The 14,261-nt window shown below is 40.8% G+C and overlaps 1 pseudogene; it reads right to left on the bottom strand.

Annotated features, from left to right (window-relative positions):
• Positions 1 to 9,069: 9,069 nt before the first annotated feature.
• Positions 9,070 to 12,983, bottom strand: LOC106909066 (uncharacterized; annotated as a pseudogene).
• Positions 12,984 to 14,261: the final 1,278 nt, after the last annotated feature.

The raw sequence follows: 14,261 nt of genomic DNA, 5'->3' as shown, positions 1-14,261 counted from the left end.
ACCCCCTGCTGGGAGGCCCGGCGCTGCAGAGCGACGGCCGCCGTCAGGTTTCTGATGTCTGCAACTCCGCACTGCAAAAAACTGCCGTGGAGTTTACATTAAAACTACGTAAAATCACAACAGAACAATATCATAAGGTGGAAAACAAAAATGTTTATGTTGTTTTTACAGCAAAAATAAGTGAATATAACCAAATTTATCAGTTAAAATTACAAATGGTGAAAGAAAAATTTCTGAGAAGTTATGAAAGTTTTGCAAAATGTATGTAATGTCAATGAATTTATAATCTACTGATTAACACATAAAAAAATACAAATGGTAGAAAAAACCCTGAAAAATATTGTAATAGTCACTCTGTGAATTCAGGGTTTCCCCCAGTAAACCTGCTCAGCCCGGCGCTCCGCCGTGTTTTTGTATTAAAGATGTTAAGTTGACAGGAAACATAAAAATATCACTGGATAATTATATGTTACAGGAAAACATCTCCAGTGAAACGCTATTTAAACCCACAACTATGAGATGAGTTAAATCTGCTGCACTAAGCAGAGATGCGCAACAAACGGGAGATTTAATTCAATGCTGCTAATGTGGCTTTAGCAGCTCTGACATTTCATGTCTGTTGAGTTTTAATAAGCGTCACAGAAACTGTTCTGGTTGCTGGAGTTTATGGGACGAGTTCCTCAGATCTCCTCGCTCATTAACTCTGGCTGACTAAGTGGACAAAGCATCTGATATGGTTTGATGCTTCGTGTAACCGGAAGAATAATAATAAAATAAAATAAAAGCAGCGTGAAAGCTCCTCACTGGGCTGAACCTGCAAGATGGGGTTAGCGCTGGTTTGTTAGCCGCTAACGCTCCAACCAACCAGGATCACAGACATGAACTTTACAGGGCAGACAGCGCCACGCAGTGGCGCAAAAAGTGGGTATGCAGCGCATGCAACGCATAGGGGCGCTGCACCAGAGGGGGCGTCAAAACCCCGTCTGGAGGGGGCGGCGCCCCGATGATGCCTTCACTTCACCACGCCCTTAAGCTCCTTCACCTCGAGCACATGTAAATGTAAATGTAGCGAGTTTTACCTTTCACATGTCTTCGTCTCGGGGGGAGGGTAAACATACGATCGCTCACACGCATACGGATAGAGCGACCGTATGTTTTCTACGCTCCTTCACCCTTGCGTACCTTCCTTTGGGGGTGGGGGCGCCGAGTTATGTTTTAGCATCCACGTGAATAATATGTAGTGCGTCCCTGGCGCCACGTTATTCCTGTGGTTCACACAGAGCTGCTCAACCAGAGCTAACACGGTGGGTTTAAACTCCTACCTTGATGTGGAGTTCTCCAAAGAATCATAATTCCTCACAGTGGTTGATGTAAATATCCATACAGGTCAGCCTGGGTCCAGTTTGAGTGAAAAGAGGAGCGCCTGATCCGCGCTGAGGTAAACTTAAAAGATCAAGCAGCGGCAGCGCGCTGAGGCTCCAGCGGTGTGATTGGTCCGCTCTCTGGCTAAGCAATAAAACTTTCAGAAATAAATCTGCTTCGCGAGTGAAACGCTCAGAACAAGAGTCTTGCAATCCGGGTTAAAGATTTATCTAAAAAAAAAAATTAAGCGAGTTTTTTTTTTTCATTTAGTTTTTCTAAAAATAAAAACAAGCAATGCTTAGCCTGGTGGAGGGCCTAGCAAAGCATGGCGGGCTGCCAGGCTTATAATATACTGGGGAAAACCCTGGACTTTGACATTCAAATACTGGAAAAATCTAAGTTATTTCTGAAAATACAAAACATATTAGTGACCTTATGCTGAACGTTTTACATGACATTTCTGCAAAATTAATGTTTGTAGATTAAATAGATTATTTCTGTAATTCACCTGGGATTTTCTTAGCAGCATTAATTACTTCCTATCTGTCATTTGTACAGGAAAACCACAGCTGCCAACAGTTTTTACAGTGCAGATGCTGATAAATGTGTGGAAGAGCCAAAACTTTCTCCAGCTGATCAGAAACTGAACTTATTATCTCAGACCTGAAGAGGAACGATCTGGAGTCAGAAAAAAATGTTATTCCACTGTGACACATCAACTCTGCTATGGACAATGTGTGAAAAAAAATCTAAGACTAAATTATTTTTATTTCATTACACAAACTGTGTTAAGATACTGAATTTGAAAATTCACAAAGTGTGTAGGAGCCACTCCCTATTTTCAGTTAAATCTTAGAATTTTGATTATAAATTTATTTTTATTTACTTACTTTCAGGTTAATTTATAATTAGCATTAGCTCTCTCGCATTAGAAAACCTGCAGTATGAAAAAAGTTAGCTAAGCCTATAAAATTAAAACCAGAGAAGTTACTTTAGGCCAATTTAGTTACATAGAAAATAATGCAAAGAAATTCTGCTAGTGAAATTGTTATCTTCTTACATTCTTACCTGTGAAAAGTAACGCTAATGGCTCCAGTCTTACTGTAAAACGGTTGAAACAAAACCACGCAGCACATGGAGGATCACTCTTCTGCCACATTTCAAGATGGCGGCGACGTAACGTAGGCCTCGGCGTCCAATGAGGCGTCGAGTATTCATGTCTGTATCCAAGCGGTAGGAACAAAACTATGATTTTTCTTCTATATATATAGATTTTGGGAGGAAAATATCACCTTGCAAATATCCCCAAAGTAGACCTGAAAAATCTTATTTGAACTGCAAAAAATAACAAAAACAATGTTGAAATCCTGGAAATTTCTAAAGAAACATCCATGTGTTTATCTTCAGTCGCATTTTTTACTGCAGCAGCACCTGCGCTTCCATTAACTATAGAATTGCGCAAATTGAAATTACGAAAATAAATTAGTGTAATGACTCACGTGTTTTGATAAAAGATTTACGCTGGGGTGAGATTTTTCAGCCGTGCGGAAAAGCTCTTTACGTCACACGAGTCACGTGCTCAACAGAAGAAGAAACGACCGGAAGTAGCAGGAGGTAGATTGTTTCTGTTTTGTTGTTTCTTTTTTTTTTTTGGACTTACTTACCGCGTGAACAAGCTTATTCACGTGTGATTTAAACGTAATGTCTTATTTAATGGAAACACCTTAATTGTGATATTATTTTTTTTTTTTTTTTGGACATTAGCAGAATTAAGACAAACATTTGTAATGATCTGGTTCTGGTTCTGCTCTGCATTCAGAACCAGAGCCAAACATGGAAAAGCATCATTCAGCTTCTATGCACCATAGATCTAGAACAAACTCCAAGAAAACTGAAAAAGTGCTGAAACACTGAGTTCCTTTAAATCCAGGTTCCTTTGACTAAAGTAATCCCAGTTGGTTTTAATGTTTTTATCTTTTTAAATCTTTTTTTTCAAAATCTCTTTATCTTTCTTACTGTTTATTCAGTGTCACATGCTGGTTTTTTATTATGTAAAGCACTTTGAAATGCCTTGCTGCTGAAATGTGCTATACAAATAAAATTTGATTTGTTCTGAGGCTGTTTATATTCAGGAAAAGCTGAGATGCTGGAAATATTAAATCAGATACATTTGTTGTTTATATTGAAATATGAAGACAACATTTAGATTTGATGTTTTCATGTGAGAATGAAGGCCGACCACAGAAACCTGGATCTGATCACATATTTATTACAGATTCATGAAGTCATGATGGAAGAGACAGGAATCTGGAAACTACATTCTCTATTGATCCAAAACAGATGAAGATCTATATAGTTGCTGCTGCATCTCAATAAGTTAGAAAAAACACTTCATTTGTTTCAGAAATTATATGAAACATTAAAGGAAAAAGCTTATTAAGCTCAGAGGGAGGAATCTGAAGCCTTTTACTTTATTAATGTTTAAACTCATGAATCTGTCATGAAAATGAAACCACATGAAAAATATATTCTGAAATTTAAATAAGAAGGGAAACTTTCAGACCTTCAAGGAGAACAAACAGAAACAAATAAACAAATTATGTAATTGTCTACCTGGATTTATTTTAGTTAAAATTGACATTTTTAGTTAAAATATATAGTTTGTGGACTACATATTTAGTTAGCAAGCTAATTATCGAGCTTCTGTATCTGTAGCTAAATATTTAGCTCACAAAGCTAAATATTCGACCTCAAACTAAATATTTAGCTTACTCACTAAATGTTAAGTTATCAGGCTAAATATTTACATAGATAATCCAAATGATTGCTGTTATTTTTTGACGGAGCTGCTCTCTGTGGAGAGCAGAGACTTGTGGCTCAGCAGCGACGGAGGCCTCCGGGTTTATGGCGTTCAGGGCGTTTTCCTGTCGAAGGGGCTTTAAACGATTTTTCAGGGTTCTCCAGGTCCGTTGTTATTATCATCCTGAAGTGAAATGAATCTGCAGCAGACATCATAGACACAATAATAAAAGACAGCGTCACATAAAACATAAACAGTTGTCAATTTCAGGTCCATGATCCTGGAGTCTTCTGTGTGGGATGAAGAAACTCTGGAGGAAACAAGAAAAACAGAAACTCGTCTTTTCAGGAGTTTGGTCTGAATTTCAGCAGGTTGTGTTCGGGTCGCATGGAGCTGTGGGAACCGCAGGCTGCAGTGATTTATGTCTGCAGTTATCGATGTGCTGTCGTTCCTCTCAGAAGAATAAAGGCTGTTTGAGCAGAGAGCGGTTTCCACTCCCTTTTAGGGAAACAACGAGGCCTCAGCAGAGAAACTTCTCATTTCAGCAGGAGGCCGGGCTGGAAGGTCGGGGTGACGTTTTCCTTGGACGCCTCTGACTCTGAAGTGACAGAGTTCATGTTTCTCCCTGCAGACACGGAGCAGAAGCAGCTGGATCGGAGACGGGAGCGAGTGGCCAGTCGGGTCGGTCACTGGGTCAGAAACCGACATGCTTAAATGTTGGACCTTCGGTCAGATCTGAGGATTAATATTAACTCTGGGAAACAAAGAAGATGTCAGACTGCTGCTGGTCCACCTCCAGGTTCCCATGAAACACTGAACCCAAAATGTTTCCATCTGAACTTTTTTTTTTAATACATTTTATTTTAAGTTTTCAAAGTTTAGAACAAACAGTTAAACAAGGCCCAGATGCACAGGTCAGAGCATAAGACATTGTGGTTGACATGCTGTACACACACACAGTAGTGGCGCACATTATTCAGGTGGATGCGAAGACATAAATCCCCCCGAGGTTTAGATTCACCTCATTATGTGCGAGAGGTGAAGGAGCGGACGGCGCGCTGAAGTGGATGGGAAAACATAATCGGCCCCCTCCAGACGGGGTTTTGGCGCCCCCTCTGGTGCTGCGCCCCTATGCGTTGCATGCGCTGCATACCCGCTTTTTGCGCCACTGCACACACAGCACATACCAGGGTACACATACACACACTGGAGGGCGACCGAGGGGAGAGACCATGGAAGAGTTTGATCAGCTTTGTCTTCGCAAAGTGTTCCAAGAAGGGAGAAAGTGTCTTCAGAGTCTTTCCGAAGTCTCTCCATCTGTATCATGGACATCATGTCCGTCTCCCACAGGTGGGTGACGTAAACACAGGACCTCCAGTCTCTTAGTCTCTTGGCAACAATCAGTCCCAGTTCCAGTGGCTGCTGCATTACAGCAGGTATAGACCTGGGCACCTGGGGGCATCCAAAGATTATGAGTCCTGGTTCAGGCTGTAAGAGAGTCTTATATGCCTTGGAGTACCAATCAACTATTTTTGACCAAAGACCAGTTAGTGAAGGACAAGACCAAAAAGCATGAGACAGTGTGCCGTCAGACATGTTACACCTGTCACACATTGGGGAGACAGAGGGGTAAATCTTGGCAATCTGACCTTTGAATAGTGAAACCGATGTGTGATTTTAAACTGAATTAACTGCCTGCTGTTTATTGAACAAGAGCTGATTTTAGAAAGGCACCTGTTCCACAAGGGTTCAGGGGTTGTTAACCCCAGCTCCTTTCCCCAGGCCTCCCTCATTTTTGTGGTGTGTGCCACAGTCCGGTCACCAAATAGATGTATAAATACATCATATGGAATGGGAAAAATGCTAGGATTTCTAGAGTACATTTGCAGAAGCCGAGTTAGGAGGGAGGCCTGGGCCTTCCTGTATTTAGCTGGCGGGCAGATGGCGGACCGAACTCAGTCAAGTTGCGGCACCTCCACCACAACAATCATTACACTGATAAATGAACTAAACGACTCTACCAGATAAGCTTAGAATGTGTTTTCAGAAAGAACAGACCCGGATCTTTCAAAATGCACTCAGGACGTCTGCATGTTATTAGAAAATATAGTTTGCCAGACGAACCACAGCTTAACGGAATTAGCTCGCCTTCAGACTGCAAAGAGAAAAAGCCAAAACTAAATAAATGTGCCACACATGCTCACTAGTCCTTTACAGTCGTGCTTCCCTTCCTGCCTCTGCCGAGCCGGGTCACTGAATCCCTCAGGGGGTCGCCATCCTGCCACTGTGCCAGCAGCCGGGCCGGTAGCGCAGCTGGATCCTGATCCCATCCCCTCTCAAGCCCAGCATCATGTTCCGAAAGGCGCCGCTGGCTCATTACTTGGCTGGTGCAGTCTGGGGAAACTTTGTCCCCCTTGTCCTCCATGGGCTGTGTCCTGGCGAGGCGTAGAATTGGCTCTTTGCTGTGAAACTGATGTATTCGGGCTGTGATGGTGCGTGGTTTCTCACCCGCCACAGAGCGGTGCGCGGCCAACCTTCAGTGGATGCGGGAAATGTTGTTGCCCAGTAGTTTGGGGACGAGCTTAGAGACAAACTCAGTCGGCCTACCTTCTTCTGAGTTTTCCTTGATGCCGACAATTTTGATGTTATGTGTTCGGGAGTGGGCCTCCAAGTCCAGTAACTTAGTTTGCTGCTGGGCTACAGGCTTTGTGAGCTCCTCACATTTCAGCTCCTCTGGTTGCTCATTCTTGGCCGGCCATGCGGGTCTGCAGGTCAGTCTGCAGCGAAGCGCTCATCCAATTTCTCAAGAATTAACGCCGACATACACAGCAAATCCAGCCGGCCCAAATTAACTCTGAGATTTGATTTCAACACCTTTAAAGTGTCTATATGGGTCCACACCAGAAAGTGTTAATTTAACTCTTTTTGGAGAGTTGGTACCTTAACTCTAATTAAGTGTCAAATATTAAATCTTCTGGAGTTAATCATTTAACACTTGCTAACACTACCTGAGTGTTGGAGCCTAAATATGAACTCTACAGGGAGTTTTTTTGTAACTACATAAGAGTTATATGTAATTATTACTAAAAAGGTGAAAATGTTATTGTTTTGAAATTTTAGAAATTCCTTATAAATTCATTGAAATAAACATTTAAGAGGCGATGATTTTTCTGAAATGCATTTATTCTAAAACAGCACCACACTTTAAACTTTCTGAAACATGTAACAATATGGAACAAAGTACATGTTCTCACCTTCATTACATTATTGTTTGTCAAAGGGTTTTATGTGAGTTGGTCAATGCAAATGTTCATCACTTTGTTCTGTATGAATGGATCATCAAAGGTTATGATATGAGCCCATGTTGTTCATGTACAATAATGAGGCAAATTTTCTTAAAGATCACTAAACATCCATTACGTAAGTAAAGACCAACATGATATTCAATGCCACACATTTTTACCCATTTGTGGTGGAAACATACTTAATAATAATAAATGTCCACCTTCCAAGGTGTTAACCGTTCTCAACTTTAAGGGACCAAACTCAAATCTTGTAAAACAATACTTTTCATAATTAAAGGCCAATTGATGCTGATGCTTCTTTACACGAGACTTTTTAAGGTTTTTAAAATTTTTTATGGACTTTTTAAAAAAGTTGTGCTTGGCTTCGAAACGCATACACCGTATGTGGATAAGAGGGCCAATTTTCTTAATACACCTTGGATAGTGAATCATTAGGTGGTGTTTAGGAATTAACTTTTGGTCAGGGTACAAGTTCTTAAACCTGTTATGGTGACCACAGATCAGATGTTTCAGATAACATCATGCCATCAGTAAGGATGGGGATAAACACAATGTCAACAATCTGCAACAGGAGAACAAGGTTCAGGTGGCTATCGTCGCTCAGCTATAACTGGGGAGGCAAAACAGCATTTAAACCTAAGTGCTTGCTGTTGTCATCTATTTTAACACACTTGGTTTATTTTGGGCTCCACAAAGCCATAATTAAAACTTTGGATCCTGTCTAATAATGTGCTAATAGAATATAGCCATTTTTGATCATGTATTGGAAAAAAAGTTTGAGCTCCTACTGTACGACCCCTTCTAACAAATCATGCATTTCAATAGCATAATTGTCAGTACTGTGAAAATATTCTAATGAATTGAGAACACAAGGTCTTCTACCAGAAGGGTCTTCACTTCATGCATCACAATGTTCAGAATGACGTTTTCTGGAGCGAAGAGCATTAAAAACAGGCTGAATTTCAAATCTGAACCAGTGTGTTGCACCAAATGACTCAACAAAACCCAACAAGCCATTTAAAGCAAGATTGTCACCTGTAACTTGAATAACAGAACCAAACACTGGAAGCAGGATTCCTTTGGTTTCTACAATTTTCAAGTCATCAGTCATCAATATGGTTTTGAAGTATTTCTTCAAAACCATATTTTTTAAATCTTCTGTGTAGAACAGAGCAGCCAAATGCACATTGATTAGCACAGAGTTTGGTTTAGTATTGTGAAATAAATGCAGCCCAATTTATGCATCCCTTTTTTGGGTTAGCAGTTTCAAAATCATCATAATAAAGCAAAATTTGTAAAGCATATTTCTGTTGTGAAAACAGAGGATGATTTTGGAAATATAATCCATCAGTAATGTCTTTGTATAAACCTGTTTGTCTTTGTTTCTCATGCAAGAAAAGTTCTCTAATTTCACTATTCTTAAAAATAATTTATTGGACCTAAAACAGGCACATGCATGTATTTGTCCCTTACAGGGATTTGGCTATAAACACCTGTAGTTCTACATGTATCCAATCTACACCAAGTACAAATTCTTTAGGCTCAGCTATGTCCCATTTTTTATCAGAATATTTTTGTCTTTTTTTTCAGTGTTAAAATTTGAAAAAGGGTTTTGTAATTGGTTTAAACTGAAAATGTTTGGAGTACTGCTTCACTGAAGACTCTGAACATCAGTGACAAGTTCCTCCACAGAAGAAATGACTGAACAGCACTTCCAGGAAGTGAGCGACTATAGAGCGAGTCCTGTGTGCGAACAGCAGGAACTTGTTTGTATGACAGCTTCCTGTTGTATCCCTACGCGCTTATCATGATGACTGTGCACATTGTGAAGATGTTTTCGAAAGCCATTGTAAGTGCAAAAAGATGAAACACAACCCTGCTCTCCACATTTTAAACGTAAACTTTTAGCAGGATATAAACCATGATGAAATGTTGACAGTTTTGTGGTGGATTTTACAAACACAGCATATGAACATTGTCAAATGGATTTTAAGCCGTCCTACACCCGTCTATATTCTGCGGCATTTTGACACTTTCAGCTCTTAAAGCTCTCGAGGAGACGTGCTCTCAGCTCCTGGACTTTCTCCTGTTCCCAACATCAATATTGTAGATTGTAGTTTGAACGAAGGTATAGAAACTGGAAAGAGCTTCATCATACGAGAGGCTGAAGACGAAGTGAGCTTTGAACAGTCCATCAAAAGCAGCCACTGAAGTTGGAGCAGCACATGGAATACCAACGATGAAGAACCTCAGAATGTTCTTCTTTTGTTCCCCAATGCCTGGTGGCAACTTTCTCCAGGAAGGTAGAGAGACTGACTGCTTCCTGTAATCTGGATGACAGGCATCAGTCATGAGTAAAATTCAACTGTTAACTTTACATATAATCTCTACAGGCCCAAGCAAGTGACCTGTCTTAACACAGTACAGTAAAAGATCAACCTAGTAATGCTTTTTTAATTTCTTTTTGAACAGCCTATGAGTTTACTGACCCCAGATCTGTCAATTAACTTTTTTTAAAGCAGAGCCATAATGGTATTTGTTGATCCCTTGTCTGATCAATAGATAAGACATCATTTCATCTTTCATGGGTTTATTTCAAGGCTTACCATTTTTACAAAGTCATGCAGATGTTACGGCCCTGGGCCTTGTAGGCTGGGCTGCAGGTGTTGCTTTTGTCTGTCTTTGTGCTCCTCCCCTTTGCAGGTGTCTCTGGTTCATTGATTGGGAGCGCAGAGTACTTGGGCCTGGCTGTCTCCGTCTTCTGGGTCGCCTTCAGCGTCCATCTGCCGATTGACACTAGTGGTGTTTGTTGCCAGGCCTCAGCTCCCCTCCTTTTTGCACATTTGAGTTTGTCTTTGTTTTTGCACTTCAACACTTCCATATGCACTCATGCAACACATCCAAGCATTTGCATTACACCACTGATACTGATATCCACAATCCATTGTTGTTTTTGTTAATAAATATTAATTTAAATGCACTTTAACCCCTGCATGGTCTCCCGTTTTGTTATGACCTTGAGCCAGTCGTAAACAGCATACAGGACAGAAATCATTCGCTACAAAGAGGTTTACAAAAAGGCTAATGGTGCTTAGCTTCAGGAATCTTACTACATGATTGGCTGCTGAGCTAATCTTTGCTGATTTTTGTGGCCTCTTGATGTGGGGGGGGTTGGAGCTGCAGTTACAGTATTAGAGCTGCCAGGTCACCATCTTTGAGACAAAAGTTTAAAAATGAACTGGAAAACAGAAATCTTGAAATTCAGGTAAAAGATCAAGTTTGACTTCTGAAAACAAAGGTAAGTATAAACTGAAACACTGTCCCAATTTACCACAGTGATTTGAGGGCTCTGGGTCAAAAGAAGCTCGTAACTCAACAGAAGGACTTGATGGGAGACTTTGGCTTTCTGCAATGACTTTTTGTTTCAAATATGAAGACCATTTGGAAAGAAATCTTCCCGAGACTTCGTCCCCAAGCATCATTGAGAAATCCTGGTCAATCTTGTAATAAGAAAAAACAGAAACCAAATACTGGTTACTTTAGTGTCCTTTGGGATATTTTCTTCACTTTTTAGATTTAAAGTGAAATATCTATAAATATACTCACCAGCCCAGGGGTATCAAGGAAACGAGGGAAGATATCCAAGACTGGTGATGCAGCACCGGGTCATGAACCATCTTCTGTCTGTCTAATGACAGACGGGCCTCCATGCACTCCTCCCCAAACAGCTGTCCACCAACGAGCAAAGATCCTCTTTCTGTTGTTGGGCCATCTGGGAAGTTTTGCTTGGGAGACCCTTGTGCTCCATCAAAGGTGTTTCTGTGATCCATTTCTCTGGATGACAGACATGGATGTACATCAGCCACACACACAATCCAACAAAAACCATACGCAATAAAAAATGGAACAAAGGAAGACCTTTTCAACTATCTTTCATCATCCATCAATAATAGAGACATTAGGTTTCATAGATATTAACACTTACGTAGCCATTTTTTGAGTACGGATCTTGGAGATATGGAAAAAGCGTTACGATCCCCAGTCCGAACACTTACAGGTGGGATCCTCCTATCAAAAACAAAAATAATTGCTATGCTGCTCACTCAACACTGCTTTCTGTCATCAAGAAGTCTTACCCGTGTGATTCTATCATATCTGCAACCAGCATGTTGACCATTTGTCGACGAGTTGCATCTGACAGTGTTTTAGTTTTGTATTCACTCATGATTTCCTCACCCTGTGGGTCTGACCCCAGGGCAGTGTGCACCTTCTGTGAGAGATTAAATCCAAACTCCCAAAATGTTAGTGCTTGTAATATTCATTTAAGCACTGGAAATAACTTTTGGCTTTTTGCTTCCTCATGACCAAGCTCTCCAAGTTCGTTCTTACAGTTCTTAGAACTTTTCAGAATAATTGTGGAATCTGGGGAACTGATGATGTTGGGCGGACGAGAGGGATTGTTACTGAGGATTGTGCTTCATCTTCCACCACACAGATCTCAAAATCTAGAAAAAAGACCATAAAATAATTTTTTTTTAATTACAGCAAAATCCATGACAATGCAAAACACCTGGAATAATGCCCGACAACACAAATTATGTCTGGTGAGCATTCAACATGTTAGAGGATTTTACAGTTTAAAAAAAAACTTGGGATCTTAATTGTTGTTAAATCTGACCAACATTCATCCAATATCAAGAAGAAGCCTAAACCAAATTATCATAGCGTCGTTTTACCTGAGGTTGGCTGCTTTTTCTATCCAACTTTGAAAGCTTATGTAGGCCCAAGCAGCTCACAAGACAATTTTAGAAACGATTGTATTCTCAAATTTAATTTGTTAAAATTGTCTTGTCTTAATGCACAATAGTTAGTGCCAAAATAAATACAAATCCTCAACCTTTTATTTTACTTAAACGATGTGGACAAAACTCTGGAGGAATTTAAATGTGAACTCAGAACCGAATCAGAACAGCTGCCCTGGTTAGCTTCGTGTTCGGAAAGTATCGACATGACTGTCAGCCTTTCACAATATGAAACTTGCATAAGATGAATTTAAGTTAGCACAAAAGAAGTCAGTGTTCATCTGCACGCATTTTTCAATGCTATAGTTTTACCTGCAAACAATGAATTTCAGCTACTGAATAATGAATTTATGCCGCATCACCGCCCGTCACATAGGTTAGTTACTAATTCCATTTTAACACCTTATTTTAACTACTAATATTACACACCCGAGAGTTACATTAACAGAATGTTAGAGTAAAATTAACTCTGCTTTTGAAAAAAATCTACTAACACCAAAACATTTAACACTTTTGAATTTGCTGTGTAGTTTTACATATTTCCTGGCACATCTCGAGCATCCGGGTCTTTCCCTGGAGCCAGTCTCTGGGTCCGCTTGTATGGCCACTACTTACATTAGCATTAGCCTCGGTAGCATTAGCACCGCCAATGTACCCGTCCATAGTCTTGTTTTTCCCGGAGTTTGTGGCTTTCTTCACTAGAGCCCCCCCCATCTGAACTTTTAAAAGAGGAAATAAAGTTCAGCTCGCAGCCAATAAAACCTGCTAGAAGGTCAAAAAGCTGGAACTCTGATCATTAGTGCGCCTACGAGGTAAACTGGGTCAAAGGTCAAAATTAAACCTCAGACTAGAAACCACTCCAGTCCTAAAATACTTTGAATCTGATTTTAACTCTTTAAAAACACACAACAGATTCAAACCTATTATTCAGTAAAAACTTTCAGCAGCCATAGAACCCGTGTTAAAGTCAAGGCCCGCGGGCCGAATCCGGCTCACCACGGCCACTTGTGTGGCCCTCCAGACTCTAGATGAGTTACAATTTAAAGGGCCAGTATCATGTAAAATCAATTTTTTAAAATTGCTCTATCATGTTTGAATGTTTTTTCCAGGAGTGTTGCCTTCATTCTTTCAGGCAAAACGCCTGGGTGGACCAAGCCCCGCCTCCGAGGCGCTGCTCCTCCCCCAATCAGCTCCTTCAGACTAGCCAGCAGCAATTAGCAAACAGCTGCTGAGCTCATTAGAGGAGCTGCTGCTCAGAGGAACGCTGGTAAAAACATTAAAGGGTTAATAGAGGAGCCATGTTGGGATGATTTCCTGGAGGCGGAGCTTCAGGAAGAGCAGGAGCTTCTTAAAGAGACAGAGACCCAATTTCAAGATGTTAAATCAGGAAATGAAATTTATTTAGTCATATTTTATATATTTAGTATTTTATAAGAACTGAATGCAACATAATTACTGGACTGTAAAATGGAAATATGTGAATGGAAAACAGAATAATGTTCCTTCAACACAACCAGAACCAGAACCAGCCAGAACCATAAACCAGCCAGAACCAGAACCAGCCAGAACCAGAACTCAGCCAGAACCAGAACCAGGCAGAACCAGAACCCAGTTAGAACCAGGACCAGAAACCAGTCAGAACCAGAACCAGAAACCAGCCAGAACCAGAACCAGAACCAGTCAGAACCAGAACCAGAAACCAGCCAGAACCAGAACCAGGCAGAACCAGAACCCAGTTAGAACCAGGACCAGAAACCAGTCAGAACCAGAACCAGAAACCAGCCAGAACCAGAACCAGAACCAGTCAGAACCAGAACCAGAAACCAGCCAGAACCAGAACCAGAACCAGAACCCAGCCGGTCCTCCTGAATCACGTTTGTTGGGTTGTTATTCTCCTTGAATTGTCAAATATTGAAGTTCTGGTGAAGCTGTTTACTGTCACCTGCTGGACAAACCGGTGCAGTGCAGCAGCTGGGAGAACTGGGAGAACTG

This window comes from Poecilia mexicana, unplaced genomic scaffold (genome assembly GCF_051168715.1).
Source record: "Poecilia mexicana isolate PSO_F unplaced genomic scaffold, ASM5116871v1 scaffold_16, whole genome shotgun sequence".
NCBI lineage: Eukaryota > Metazoa > Chordata > Actinopteri > Cyprinodontiformes > Poeciliidae > Poecilia > Poecilia mexicana.
The sequence above is the reverse complement of the archived record's forward strand: the minus strand, read 5'-3'. Positions and strand labels throughout refer to the sequence as shown.